Consider the following 13906-nt stretch of genomic DNA (forward strand, 5'->3'; position numbering starts at 1 on the left):
AGGGCTAGGGAAAGCAGCTTTCACTTTTTCCTGCTTTCAAGCACCCAGCTCAGAAAGCAGCGCTGATTAACCTTCAGTCACTGCCTGCTAACATTTACTTGTGTGTCAGATCATCTTCAGCTGCTGGGAGAGGAGTTATTTCAAATAGTGCAGAGCCCCCATCCTGTATAAACTCCACCACTGAAAACTCTGCCAAATATCAACTTGGGCATTTCTGCTTACAGAGGGCCTTTTATTAGCCTAAACTTGATCATTCCAAATGGACAATAAATTCTATCTGCAGAGCCCTGCAGAAAATAGCTGTACTATCCTTGGGAGTTTAATAGCCAGGATTTTCATAGAGCTAGCATGAAAAAACCTGGGGGGGTTTATTTGGGTTTGGACTCAGGGTATTTTTTTTGTCTATCCCCTGCTTTCTCAGTGGGGCTATCCACCATAATATATGTTTCCCAAGAGATTTTTCAAACTAGTTTTAAATATCTAAAGTGATGAGACTTTGTGCACCTTTAAAATTTTATTAGACTCACGGTCAGAAGAAAACATAAACCTCTTGGGCCTTGAAAGCCCATTGCAATACAGCCATTATCCCTATAATGTCAACAGAGCTACAAAATTCTCTAGAAATAAACCTTTTAAGAACAGCTTCCCCTGCTTCATGTTTTCTTTTAAGGTCAGTGGTGCATCACTTTTTTGGAAAACGTTTCCTCTCTCTGGCCAGGTTTAGCAATGTGAAATAGAATGTATATTACTAAATGAATAGGTTTAATTTTAGACACTGAAAAAATAAATAGAAGAAGAGAGCCAGGGAAGGAATAATACCTTTCAGTTAGAAACAGACATAGTAGAAAGAAAAAGTCAGAACTTTAGTGCCAGGGGCAAAGGGGTGAAAGGCTGGCTAATATGAACCATATCCAACATCTGCCCTATTTTAATTTAGCAGGGATAAAGTTTCTTCTTTTTTATTATTAAGAAAACTTTATGTGGCAGAGAAAGCCATGAGCTATGTTATCAAAACTGTTTTATTGTCACACTGAAACTTAGAACTATTAAGAACTGGTGGGGCAAAGAGATAAAAACTCCCCTTCTCTCTCCTTTTATACTCTGTGACAAGCCTGGGCTCGGGTCCTGCTGACTGGGATGTCCTTTTCATGTCTTTATGAAGTACTGCACTTGGGGCTGTAATATAAAGGGGAGGTTAATTGTTCAGGATGGGTCCAAATGATTGATTCTCCAGGTTAAAAAAAAAAAAAAAAAAAAAAAACTAAATTAATAAATAAAAAAAATCTGAATATTTAAAACAAAATCCTGCCGCGGTGGTCGCCCTCAGAGGTGAGCGAAGGTGGTGGTGCACAACAAGTGTAAAGAAGGGCTGGGCTGGGAACCTGTATGAGAAACAGCCCAAATTGCCAGGCTGGAACATGATCTCATTCCATCTAAAAGTTTTCCACCTCCATAGTGCAAATTCCACTATAAAATAACAAAGTATACCAAACCACATGTGAGTAGCTGTAGGAGTAAGAGAGCAAATTGGTTTCTGACAAAAGAAGGATGAATACCTTTGGATAATCTAAAGTTAAAATTTGATTGAAAGCATAACATTCCTCTAAGCATCAATATGCTTAGGATCCAAAATATGGTTATTTTATTACCAGTTAATACTTAGATCAAAGCAAAACACTGTAGCTGGAAGGGACATTCTCCCTGGAAATAAAGTTCCATGTAATTATTTCCTATTAAAAACTAAAACTGGTCTTAGATTCAAAAATTTGGGCTTCCTTACATGTGATATAATGCAAGCTTGTCAAGAGAGAGCAGATGTAGCATTTTTCACTGTTTGCTGCTATCTCTTTGCTTTAAAGTTTTTGGTTTAGCTTTAACCCTTTGAATGTGAAAGATTCTCATCCAATTTACCTTGATCAGACCAGGGGGAATGTTTTGGATTATATTGATTCATTTCTTATGATAAGAAATTAGGATTTGATATGAGCTAACATCATTTTAAATAAAGCTTGCAAATGTAAGGAGGTGAAATCTCAAGAAAATGATATGGCGATGGGCAAGGCAGCTGAAAGTTAAATATTAAATTGTAAACAAAGGTTTTATTCTTGGGCAAAACAGCTCATCTTAATTCAGTTTGAGACATGGAGTTTAAAATATGCACTCAAAATACTTCCAAGAAAGCTGCAACCTTTCAGAGGAGAGAGATAAGAATGTATTTTAATTATGAGGTTATAAATATGCGATAGATTTAATTTTTTTACCAACTCCTAATGTGCTACGTAACATTGTTCAGATACAGTTACACATTTATCTGTCTGTCTCTATTCCTGTCCAGGGTTTTGCTTTTATTTTATTCTTTCTCTTTTATTTTTTCCCCCTCCTGATAGCTCAATCTCTATTTATGGCATCATTGAGGCAGGCCCTAGGAAAAAATAAAAATAATCTATCCTTCTGTATTTATAAAGCAACACAGAATAAATAAGGAATGGTTCCTTTTTACAACTGAAGGGCTGGTATTATAAGTAGCAATATGAAATATTTAGACACATTATTTCAAGCTTCCTGGCTGCTTCTGATTCTGCTAATTATTTTTGATCTGTCACTCAGAAATAAAATAAATAAATAAATAAAACTTTAAAGAGTTCATTAGGACTGCAGAAAGGAAGAAGAGTCAGATATAAGGCAGCAATTATAATTTGGTTTTAACATGTATTTTTCATTTTTTGCTGACTCCTCAGCTACATTGTTTAGTATAGGATGGCTACAATATACTTCTGCATTAAAGCCTGTTAAATAAGGAAGAAGCTGAGACATTCAGCTGGGATATTGTTTGCTAGCTCAATTAGTATCCCAAGAATTTGAAAGTACAATAAATGTATCTGAAGATCATATCTAAACATACTTACCAAAAAGTACCCACCTCTCTCAGCAGTTCACATATTTCTGCCTTCTAACTGGGAGGGGAAAAAAAAAAAAAAGAAAAAAAAAAGGCAGTTCGATGTGTAGGTTAAGATTGGCGTGTGGCAAGGTTTGTGTGAGATACAAAGAAATCTGTATTTCACTCAACAATTTCATTGCTTAAACATATAGTTTAGAAGCATCTTTTCCTTAAACATGTGGTTCAATAACATTTTCTTCAAAGGAACAACGCAGTGTGTTAAAAGATTTAAGAACAAAGAATGTGCTGCAAAATGCAAATTCCTCCAGTGTTACACTGTGTATGCAATTATGTATGTAGGCAGATAGATATAATTTGAGAGTTATTAACTTTCAACATCAATGATGTATCCTGAATCAATACAATGTAACTACCTATTAAAATATAAACCAGGTGTGTTCCCAGGCAAATACAGTCTGAGAAGATTTCTAGATTATTTTTTTTTTTTAATTTAAAGATTACAGCTCTATTATGGACAAGAAACTCAAGTGATTGGTGCTGGTCCTAAATATGGAGATTGCTTTGCTTTTTGCTGATGGTTCTAGAACGTTTGGGGGGAAAAAAAATTAAATGAATAAACAATAATGAAATAGTGCGAAGGGGATGAATTACCTCACAAACATCCGTACATTTATGCACCTCCGGCTGCATGAGAAAGAGAAAAGTTCCCTATTTCCATATATATATATTTATTTTTTTTTGGCTGAAGGGAGGGAAAGAATGGAGCAGGAATCATTTGAAGCTTTGCCCTCCCGGCGGATGGACCCCTTTTGCAAATCCCTTTCTCCTGGCCGCCCTCCCTCGCTCCCCCGAGCACACAGCCCGGCGCAGTTAACCTTGGAGCGGCGCCGGGGAGGGAAGGGTTAATGAAACCCAGCTCTTTACGACCTCCAGGGTCAGACTCTTCCTATCTGCAATCTAAGGAATTAGGTAAGGAGGTTATAAGATTATAGTGAAAGGAGTTATAGGCCCTCGTAGCCTCACACCTGAACATATTGGGCTAATCCACTGGGATTCCTAAAAATCGCTTCAGCTCTGGAAAACTGTTAATTAGGCTGAGTCTGTCCCGAGGTTTCCTGTTGCATTCGAGACCCAGCCGAGCTGCCTGCACTCCACAGGCTCACATCAAACGCTCTGAGCCTGCCTATACTTTTTGTCCCTTCTCCACAACTGAAATCAGCATCAGCCCCTGATTTCGGGCTAAAAAAAAAAAAAAAAAAAGCAAAGCTGGGGGAGAATTCAGCCCGAGAGACGAACAAAAGTCAACCCCCTCCAGTCCCTGAGCCCTGGGTGCCCGGCAGGCTATTTGCAGCTGTTTCTAACTTCAGTGTTTGTTTACAGTAGCAAAATTAGCACTTGGAGGAGAAGTGAAAAGCTGTTTTCACATCAGTTTTACTCCTCGGTTTCTAGCTTGAGATGCCTTTCCTCTCTCCCAGCAATCAGCATCATTTAAAGTGCGGTTCAAACTTTCTCTCGCTGCTTTGACTCAGTTCTCTGCAGTCGCATCCTATTTTCTGCTAAAGAAAAATACGCGGAGAGAAGGTAGCATGTGCACACGGGCCAAACATCACGGATTCGAGGCAAAAAAAGAAAAATCATAATCTCGAGCATCCCCACAGAACATATTTCAACGTCGCATGGCAGAGCCCTGCCCTACTCCCAGCTCTCTGCCCTTTGGCACTCAGATATTTGCTTGTCTCCAGCAAAGTTTTCTTTAATCCGCCGAGACACCCCAGGGCTGTACCTGAGCCACGGTTAAATTGCTCCCTACGACCGACAAAATCCTGCAGCAGCAACTCCCCAACTTCAATACTTAAAGCAAGGGCTGGTTTTAGCCATTTTGTCATTTGCAGAAATGCTGAAAATTTTATTTTTCTAATTTTTTTTTTTTATGCCACTTGTGGTCACCCTCGAATGGCAGTAATCTGTAGATTACATATTACGAGCCTTGTCATTACGTGGATAAAATGAGGTGGTTAAACGCTAAAATCCATTTTACTCACCACATTTGCTTGTGGGGAGGGAGGGGGGCGGGAAGGAGAGGGGAGGACAAAGTTGTAGGATTGTAGGAGAAGGATTTAAACCCTCGGATGAGAGCTGGATGTGCTGCCAGAGCCTCTCTGCCTGCTGGGTACACGGGCTGGGGACCCTCAACTTCACCTCCAAGGCAGGCGCCCGATCACTCCAGCCCTCTCCCTCGCTCCTGAGCCTTTTGTCCCCATTTTCGTGGTATCTCAGCTTTGCTCCACAGAGGCGACTTTTCTCTGCCTCTCCTGGATTTGCTCTGTAGCATTTCTAGGCTTCTACTCTCCAGCTCTCCCCCCGTTTGCCTCTTTCATCTGTGTCCCTGATCCCTCTCCAGCTGATGTGATTCTTTAGAAATGTGGGTCTTATCCCGTCCCTACCTTTGCCGGCTCTGATTAGATATTATTTTTTCATTGGCTCTGCTACAATGGGTTCCTCCCTTTAATCTCTCGGTATATTTTCCCCCTCCCGGTATAACCAAATCCATGAAATTCACAGCCTCTCTCTTTGACACGACTGGTTCGTCTAATCACTCCATATCGATTTCCCTAACTCTTTTCATCCAGCTGAAGACACATTTTAAAACACTCCAAGCCAGAGTGTGCTCTTTGCTTTATACACACTAATAAAATGATTTACCCTTCTCTCTCTGCTCTCCTCACAGGAGAAAATCGTTCAAGTCGCGGCTATTTGTGTGTGATCAGTAAATATTTAGTGTGGCGACATCCTCAGCTCCTCTGCTGATCAATACGCAGCCCAACAGGAGGTGGACTATTGTCCGGGTAGTGACTTGCTGAGATCTCCTTTAGATGAATTCTTTGCCCCCAGTACCGTCTGTTATGATTTATCCTCGAAGGTGACCAATAAAGAAAACCTGAGTCTTTAAAAACCTCTGTTTCTAACCTGTTTACCGTGCCATTAAAGCACCTAAGCAAGGAATGGCTTGTTCATCCCCGTCTCCCACATCCCTGGGATGGGCTGACACACGCAGGGCGCTGCTGGAAAATGGGGATTAAAGCGGGCAGACCCCGAATGCTGGCTCTGCATCCCTGAATCCCTCGATCCCCTTCTGCCCGAGCCCTCCAGCAGCAGCCCGGCCGCTCTCTGCGGTGTCACGGCGAGAGGACGATTCCCCGCCCGCACCCTGCAGCACCTTCGGCCGCAGGGCTCGCTGCCCCAGCCCAGCCTCAGCGGTGCCAGCGATGTGCCAGGGATGGATGGAGGGCACCCAGCAACTTCCAGCCCGCCTCCCGCCTCCTCCTCACCGCATCCCGCGGCTCTGCCTGCCCCAGCACCAGGCTGAGCCAGGGCTGCTGGGGGTTCAGTGGGGTTTTTTTGTTTGTTTGTTTGTCTGGGTCTTTTTTGTTTGGGGTGGTGTTTTTGAACGACATGGAAAAGCTGCAGTGAAGAAAAATAATAGTAATAATAATGGAAATGGAGAAGAGCTTCAAGCCCGTTTCCTGTGGTTAACCGTAACGAGAGCTTTCCCAGAGTGATAAAATGGGCATCAAGAGAAGTTCGCGTGTGTATGTGTGTGTTTTATATCCTGATCTGCTATTTCACTCCTGGGAAAGCCAATGCCACCCCTTGCAATTACCCCAGGACGGGGCTGTGCCCGCTGAGATGCCCGGGACAGCAGTGCCTGCTGTGTGATGCAGGCTGGGTGCCCCACACAATGGCCACACAGTGATATCTGCATCGTCCCTGTGTGCTCACACACAGCATGTCCTGCAGCCCACAGAGGTGCCCAGATATTTATTTTATTCCCGTGCGTGTGCATTTGCACCTCAGCTCTAGGTCGAAGGCGTTTATCTCTGCAAATGGACATTGCCTGCACAGGCGCTGCATAAATCCGGGGCTGTGTCTTACAGATGTGCGACTGTTATTCAAATGTAAAACCAGCTACATCCACCTGTTAACTTTGTTTAGAAACCACTTTCACTAATGTCTTTTCTCTAACTTATTCAGCCCGTTACTCGAGTATAGGAGGCAATGGAGGGGAAAAATCCATATGAAACCCTGCTCACAGCCTCTCTTCGAGAGGACACTTTCCACACCTTGCCTAGACAGGGCTCCTATAGAGCGCTTATCTCTCGAATATATCTTTATACTAATGCATACTTAATTGGTCTGTCTTGACTGTCCATATAAAACAATTTAATTAGGGTGCTTTCTGCTTTGGAAAGAAAGAAAAAAAAAATCTGCCCAGCATTTATTGTATTTAGCACCAATACAGGCAGAAAATGTTGCACAAGTTTTTGGTTGAAAGAGCACCTATGTGTCCATTGAAGGGCGTTGATCCGAAAAGACAGAGAGGACAAGTAAAATCGATTTGAAGCAACCCTCTCTGTCCCTTTCACACCATTCAGACACTCCATTCCTTCTAAGACAAAGACCCAGCGCCTTGGGAATGCTGGCAAGGAGGGAGGGGGGGAGAGAGAGTGGGGGGGAGAGGAGGAAAAAAGGAAAAAAAGAGGGGGGGAGAAAAAAAAAAAGAAAAAAGCTCCAATCCCCCCAAGCGAAAGGGAGAGCTCTGAAATTCCTTCATATTGCTGTTATTTACCCCCGAAGATATGTTCAACTCCAGGATTTTCTTCAATTCGGCGTCTAACACTGCTGCTGCGAGGAATGTCCCTGGAAGGGGAGGAGGTAATTATGGCTATTAGTGCTGCGAGCCCAGCCGCAACCTTGGTCACTCGCAGGCTTTTAGGGTTAAAATAGCCCTCACCTCTGACCCCTGCGGAGCAAAGTTGTAGCTATTGCCACAAGTTGGGCCAAAGTTTTCAAATCCAGGGCTGGGCAACACCGGAGGGGGCAAACTTCTCCCTGGAATTATTTTTGGTTGGGATTTAAATCATCTTTAGTCTATTTAATTGCCTTTCCCTCCTCCTTTGGCCAAATAATCCCTTTCGGGGAGGTGGGGGGGATTTCAAAATGCCCTGCTCTCACTACCTTTCCCACTGCTCTTTCCTTTTAGGTTTAATTTGGCAGATTGTTTTCAAGCATGAAAATGGTTATCATCAAACTGAATTACTGGGTCAGCTTTTCATCCAGAGATCTCAAGAATAAAAGAGGGGGAGAGGTGGGGGTCGGGCAGGGGTGTCCCTCCTTTAGGCTTTCCCCGCCATGACCCGTTCATCTTTATAAAAAAAAAAAAAAAAAAAAAAAAAAAAAGGAGCATTTGGGAAAATGAAGAAAGGACAGAAAGCTTGGATTTGTCTCCTGTGTTTTCTGCACACCTTCACGATCCTCCTCTGCAAGGGGGGATTTTGGAAGGGGGGCAGGGGGCTGCTCAAATTGAGGAGGGGAGGGAGCCCACAGATGCAAGCACCCCTCTGGCAATAATAAAAATTCATTCAAGTGGGCTATGTCTCCATCTTCCATGTACTGATTAGACTTAACAAGAGTGGAAACTTGTGTAGACCATATTTATGGTATTAACAAGCAGTTAAAAGATTTATCCTTCTTCTGATCAATATTGTTCGTGGCCGGTCCTTCCCCCCACCCCCGGGCCCTCCCCGAAGGCTGCAATGACAATCGCCTTCATACTTTTTCATCACCGATCGAGGTGGCAAAACCCTTTTGTAATTTTCATTAGCCCAGTAAACATGCAATTAACATGCAGCACTGTGGTTAACTTAATTCCTGTTTTAAGGCAAGGACAAGCAAGAAATGGAAGAGCGTTTGTTCCATTTGTCAAGTATGACACACTCCCTACCCTAACAGTTTCTTAAAATAAAAGCTCGGCTCCCCACCACCACGACCACCACCCCTCTTTCCAGAAACCCCCCACACTGATACACACACACACACAAAAAGGAGCAGGAATCCATTAGTTGGAGAGTATTCTCCTGCCAAAGGCGGTATAATGTATTCCGAATTTTCCCAAGCCCTCACTGTACCGGGGTCCCGTCCCCCCCACTCCCCCCTCCCATCCCGGGGAAGGGGGCTGCCTCGCTGATATTTCTCGTGGGTGAAAGATTCAGCCTTTTCCTTAACCGTATTTTTTTTTTTTAATAAAATAAAAACTAAACGTGCTTCCCATGACTAAAAGTTGCCATGTTTGTGAAGGGGGTGGGGAAAAATGTCTCCAAGGGTTTCAATTAGCAACAAATGATTATTGCAACGGATTTTTGGTAATGAAAAAATGTGGAGTACCTCTTTCGAGCTGGGATCTCAGGGGCAGTGAGAGAGAGAGAGAGAGAGAGGGGGAGAGGGAGAGGAGAGAGAGAGAAAGAGATTGCTGATTAGCTCGGATTCTTTCCCAACTTGCTTTAGCGTGTGCTTGCGTTCCCTGCCGACCCTACACAGGACACTATATATTTTTTCCCCTTCGGTGCATGTGTTGATAGTCCAGCCTGTAGTTGTTTGCGGTTGGCTTTTTTTTTCCTTTTCGTTTTTTTTTTTTTCCTGCCGGGGAGAGGGGAGATGGGAAAGGGGGGGAGGGGGGGCTGAAATCCGTCGCATCCATCCTACCCCCAACAGTCATTAACTTAGGAGATTTCCCTCTCTTTTTTTTTTTTTTTTTTTTCTCCCCAATTGGAAGGGTGGGTTGTGAATATTTTTCCCCTTTTTCTTTTTTTCTTTTTTTTTAAGTCTCGCCTTTCCAGCTCCAAACAAGGTGTAGCGAGACGCTCTTCCTTCTAAGGAATGAAATGAGACAAGGATCACTCAAAGACATCTCCTACCTTGGGCTTGGGGATTTTTTCTTAAAGGCAAGGCGCACATTCCTAAGCAGCTGTGTACAAAGCCCCCCCTGAAATCTTGTCTGTGTAAAGTTAGAGTGTGTTCAGGGTGTTTTTTTTTTCCTCTCTCTCCCAAGGCTGATCGCTAATAATACATCGAAAGCACTTCCCTTTAGGTTGTGGGAAATCTACTCCCTTCACCTTGCTTCCTTTTTTTCCCCCCCTGAAGGCTGTAACTTTACTTTTTTTTTTCCTCTCTCTCTCTTTTTTTTTTTTTTAATCAGTTTGCACAATCGCTTAGATAAACACCAAGAAGGAGACTTCTCTTTAATTACCCAACGCACATCTTTCTGGGGGGCAAACAGCGGTCTGATTTTTTTTTTTATTTGTTTGTTTCACCTGCCAAACTAAAGGAGAGGTAGAAAAAGGAAGATGCAAGCGATTTGGGACCTTGAACAAGGCAAATATGGTTTTGGTATGTTTACTTATAGTTTTTTTTCTTCTTCTTTGACACTTTTTTCGGGCAATGTGTTGTGATTCTTATGTTTCTCTTTTAAGGAAAACAAAAAATCCAAAAAAGCAAATGTTAGCTAACGTGCGTCTTAAACGATCGTTTCTAAGGTTACGTGGGTTGCTCTAAGGAGGGGAAGAGGGGAGGGGGGCAGACCCAAGTATGTGTAATTGCAGCACCATCAGTTAGCACGTCCTTTAGCTAAATAAAGCAAAGCAGCAAACAAACAAACAAGCGAACAAACCCAAGGAGCGGACCCGGTTTGCAGGTCCGAGGCAAAGCTGCTCGGAGTCATTCCCCGGGAGCGGCGGCCGGAGCTGCCCGGTGCCGGGGCTGCTCGGGCGGGGCGCGGACCGACCTGCTCCGGAGGGTGGGAGGGCAGGACCAGGCTCTTAACTTAAGTGATAGGTATTAAACTGCCCCGCGATCGCGTCTCTGTGTGCAGCTGGCAGCGTTTATTTTGGTGGGGAGAAGGGGAAAAAAAATTTTAAAATAAAAAAAGAAAAAAAAGGTCGGTGGTGAAGGTAGAGAACCGAGATCCCCTCTCCCCCTCCGGTCCCTTCCCTGGCTAAGCAAGTACAATGGAAAGAAGCTGGAATATACTCACCATCCGAAGGTGTGGTTGGCAGTTCGGCTGAGGCTTTAAGGCAATAATTTATCCTTTTTTTTTTTTTTTTAAGTATTATTGCAAAAGACGTGGATCTGACTTTAGGCAGCAGAAGTGTTTTGCTCTGACAACAGCAAGCGAGGCTCGGATCCTCGTTAAAAAAAAAAAAATCACAAAACAGGATCTCCCCCCCCCCCCCCAATCCCTTACCACTATCCCTTAAAAATACCTATTCGGCACAGCTCTCGCAGAAACCCTGATGCAGAAATCTTATAGTCCGGTCTAGGAGTGCCCAAGCCAATTAATTTTAAATCCTTAGGAATTAATCAGATTAAAATGTACAGAAGTTTCATTCTCGTATGCATACGTGAGCCAAAAGTCGTTTCCCTTTAAGAGATCCTTTTCTTTTAAAGTTGAATTTTAGGCAGATAAGAGACTTACACTAGGGGGCAGCCAGATACTGTACTTGCTCCAATCTTAAGCAATTTTTTTTTCCCTCTCTCACAGCATATGCTCTGATTTAGCACTGTAAATTTTTCAGAGGACCCAACTCTGACAGCCCCTGGTGATTTTCAAAGTACCACAAGCCAGTGGTTAAAAATTGCATTGACTTGGAAGTTCAGAGGCACACAATAGGAGCCACTTTCCCTATTCATGGAACTTCAGTGTGGTGGAAGAGAAAAACACACACATACTACATTGAGGGAGAAGAGGAATTCATTGAATTCTGTTAGACGTAACTGCTTTCCACTGAGTTCAGAGCGAAACTCGGTATTTGTTCGATGCTGTATTCATATTGCGATTTAATCTAGAAAGAATTAGAGGACTGTTAGGCAGCTTTCTGCCAGGAAAGCAGCTTCCCCCTCCTTCCTCCTCTCTTTTTGAAACCTAAAGATTTACACCGGCTCTATCCCCAACTCAATTTTAGCAAAATAAATCCTTCCACTCCCTCTCATTAAAATAAATTTACATCTGCAGTAAAATGGCAGGAGGGATGCGTTTGTTTATTTGGAAAACCAACACGGTCTCACTTTTAAACCAGAGCATTTCTATTGTCATTAGCCTCGGAGAAGGACAGTGGAGAATCTCCCCCTTCCTTGCGAAGCGCTCAGGTTTCGAGGATTATTTAGCGAAATTAGCTGCAGTTCATTTTTACATTCATCTCCTCTATCTCAACCCACTCGCAGGGGTGTTTTCAAATAAATAGCAAAGCATCTAATGGTGCTAATAGATAGTTATATTGCTGCATCCCTCGAAGAGCAAATAGTTAATCTGGGGCATTCTTCATTAATGCTTGAGCAATCAGCGTATACGGCGGCTTTTAAGCGTATATCAATGGTTTTTCATTTTTACGATCATACGTTCAAACTATTAATATTGTGCGTCCTGTTAAAACCGCTTTCTCTTCTGATTTCTGCATTTGTTAGGACGGCGTTTATGTTTTTTCATATGGTGAATTAATCCTGTTTACTTTGTCAGATTCGAGACAGGAAAGGTTGGTGTTGGGTTGTGGTTTGGGTTTTGGCTTTTATTTTTTTCCTCAGGAAATCCAACATCAGCAACAATCTGTGGCTATTCTGCGTTTTGAACCCCCACCTTCTGCTACCCTCCCCGAAAGGTCACCTCCTCAGCTCTGGGTTGTTTGGAAATCATAAGGCAGTTCCCCACATTTTAACCAGGAAAGATTCCTTCCCCATTTTCTGTCTTCCCAGTCCCTCCTGGTCACTGTTCCGGGTAAAGGTTATTTTTTGCTCCGTGAGGATCAATGGGAACGCTGCAGCCTTGTCTTTGAAATTGAGTCGCAAAAACCTCTTCGCCCCTGGGGTCTGAGCACACCAGGTTTCCAGGCAGGACACTCTCAAGTCGAGGTGCTTTTTACAACTTTCCAACCATCTCCGCACCTGCGGCTTTAGCCACACGTATTTTTTCTGCGGCAGAAGTGTGTGGGCATGTGGCAGCATGAAAAAGTGTGTGTGAGGAGGTGAGGGGCAATTAATCCCTCACAGAGTTGTGCCCAGGTCTGCGTCCCCGCGGCCGTGCCTGGTGACCGGCTGGGATGTGAGCGCTCACAGTCGCGTGTGTTCGCAGAGGAGGAAAGGTCCGGCCGGGCATTTATCTGCTTATGTTAACGTTTCCTATTTTATCTCTCCGTCCCTTCGCTTGTACGAGTGTCTTTTGGCCATTTTCACCGGGAGACGGACTCGAGTCCCCGCTCCGCTGGCCGGTAGCTCCATTCAGCGGGAAATAAACACGCTCCCGTGCTTAGCTCTGTTACCTGCCCGTGGTACAGAACGGAGGTCGTGTTACAGTGTCGGGGTACGTGTGGTCATCAAACCCCCGAACCCGCAAATAAAGTTAAAGGGGTCGAGGCGAGCCACGCCGTGCGGAAGGCGCGGCTGTCACGCTCTGCGGAGCGCCGTGCCGGGCTCGGAGGTGCCCGCAGCGGAGCGCGGTCCCCTCGCCTCGCTGCGAGCGGGAGCCGGGAGCGCTCGGGCGGAGCGGCGGGGCCGGGCTGTGCGAGCGGCCGCTCCCGGAGCGCGGGGCGCGGGCGCGCTCGGCTCGGCGCGGCTCGGCGCAGCCCGGCGCGGCTCGGCGCAGCCCGGCCCGGCTCGGCGCAGCCCGGCGCGGCTCGGCGCAGCCCGGCGCGGCTCGGCGCAGCCCGGCCCGGCTCGGCGCGGCTCCGCGGGCGGCCGGGGCACGGCTCGGGCGGGCGGCGGGGCACGGGGCGGCCGCGGCCAGCGCAGGTGCCCGGAGCGCGGCCGGGGGGGCTCCGCCGTGAGACCCTCCCGCGGTGCGCTCCCCGACCGCTTTCGGGCGACCCGCGGCCGCCCCTTCCCCGCGGCGGCGGCGGCGGCGGCAGCGGAGCCGGGGCTCGGCTTTACTTTTATTCCGTGGAGTTTTACCTCGCTTTAGCGCCTGCTTTTCCGCTTTGCACCCGCCGCCCCCCCTCCGACCCCCCGAGGCCGCGCCCCGGCGGGCAGCCCCAGGTGAGGCGGCGGCGGCGGCGCCGCGCTCCGCGCGCCGGGCTCGCCCTCACCCCTGGCCCCGGCGGGCGGGAGGGCGGCGGGCGGCGCTAGGACCGCGCGGGCGGCGGCGGCGGCCATGGCGGGCGCGCAAGGGCGGCGCGGCCCAATGAGGGC

General features: G+C 45.8%; 1 long non-coding RNA gene across 43 annotated transcripts in view; it reads right to left on the minus strand.

Annotated features, from left to right (window-relative positions):
• The window catches only part of LOC110482985 (uncharacterized), a 34586-nt gene extending 21262 nt beyond the window's left edge, over positions 1-13324 (minus strand). For 4 of the 43 annotated variants that reach the window (XR_014957646.1, XR_014957639.1, XR_014957643.1 and 1 more), the window contains exon 1: positions 1-13324. This exon is cut by the window's left edge. This is a non-coding gene — a long non-coding RNA (uncharacterized LOC110482985). The other 39 variants (XR_014957635.1, XR_014957634.1, XR_014957637.1 and 36 more) reach the window with 26 other exon arrangements.
• Between the last annotated feature and the right edge of the window lie 582 nt (positions 13325-13906).

The sequence above is a fragment of the Lonchura striata genome, chromosome 10 (genome assembly GCF_050655825.1).
Source record: "Lonchura striata isolate lonStrDom1 chromosome 10, ASM5065582v1, whole genome shotgun sequence".
NCBI lineage: Eukaryota > Metazoa > Chordata > Aves > Passeriformes > Estrildidae > Lonchura > Lonchura striata.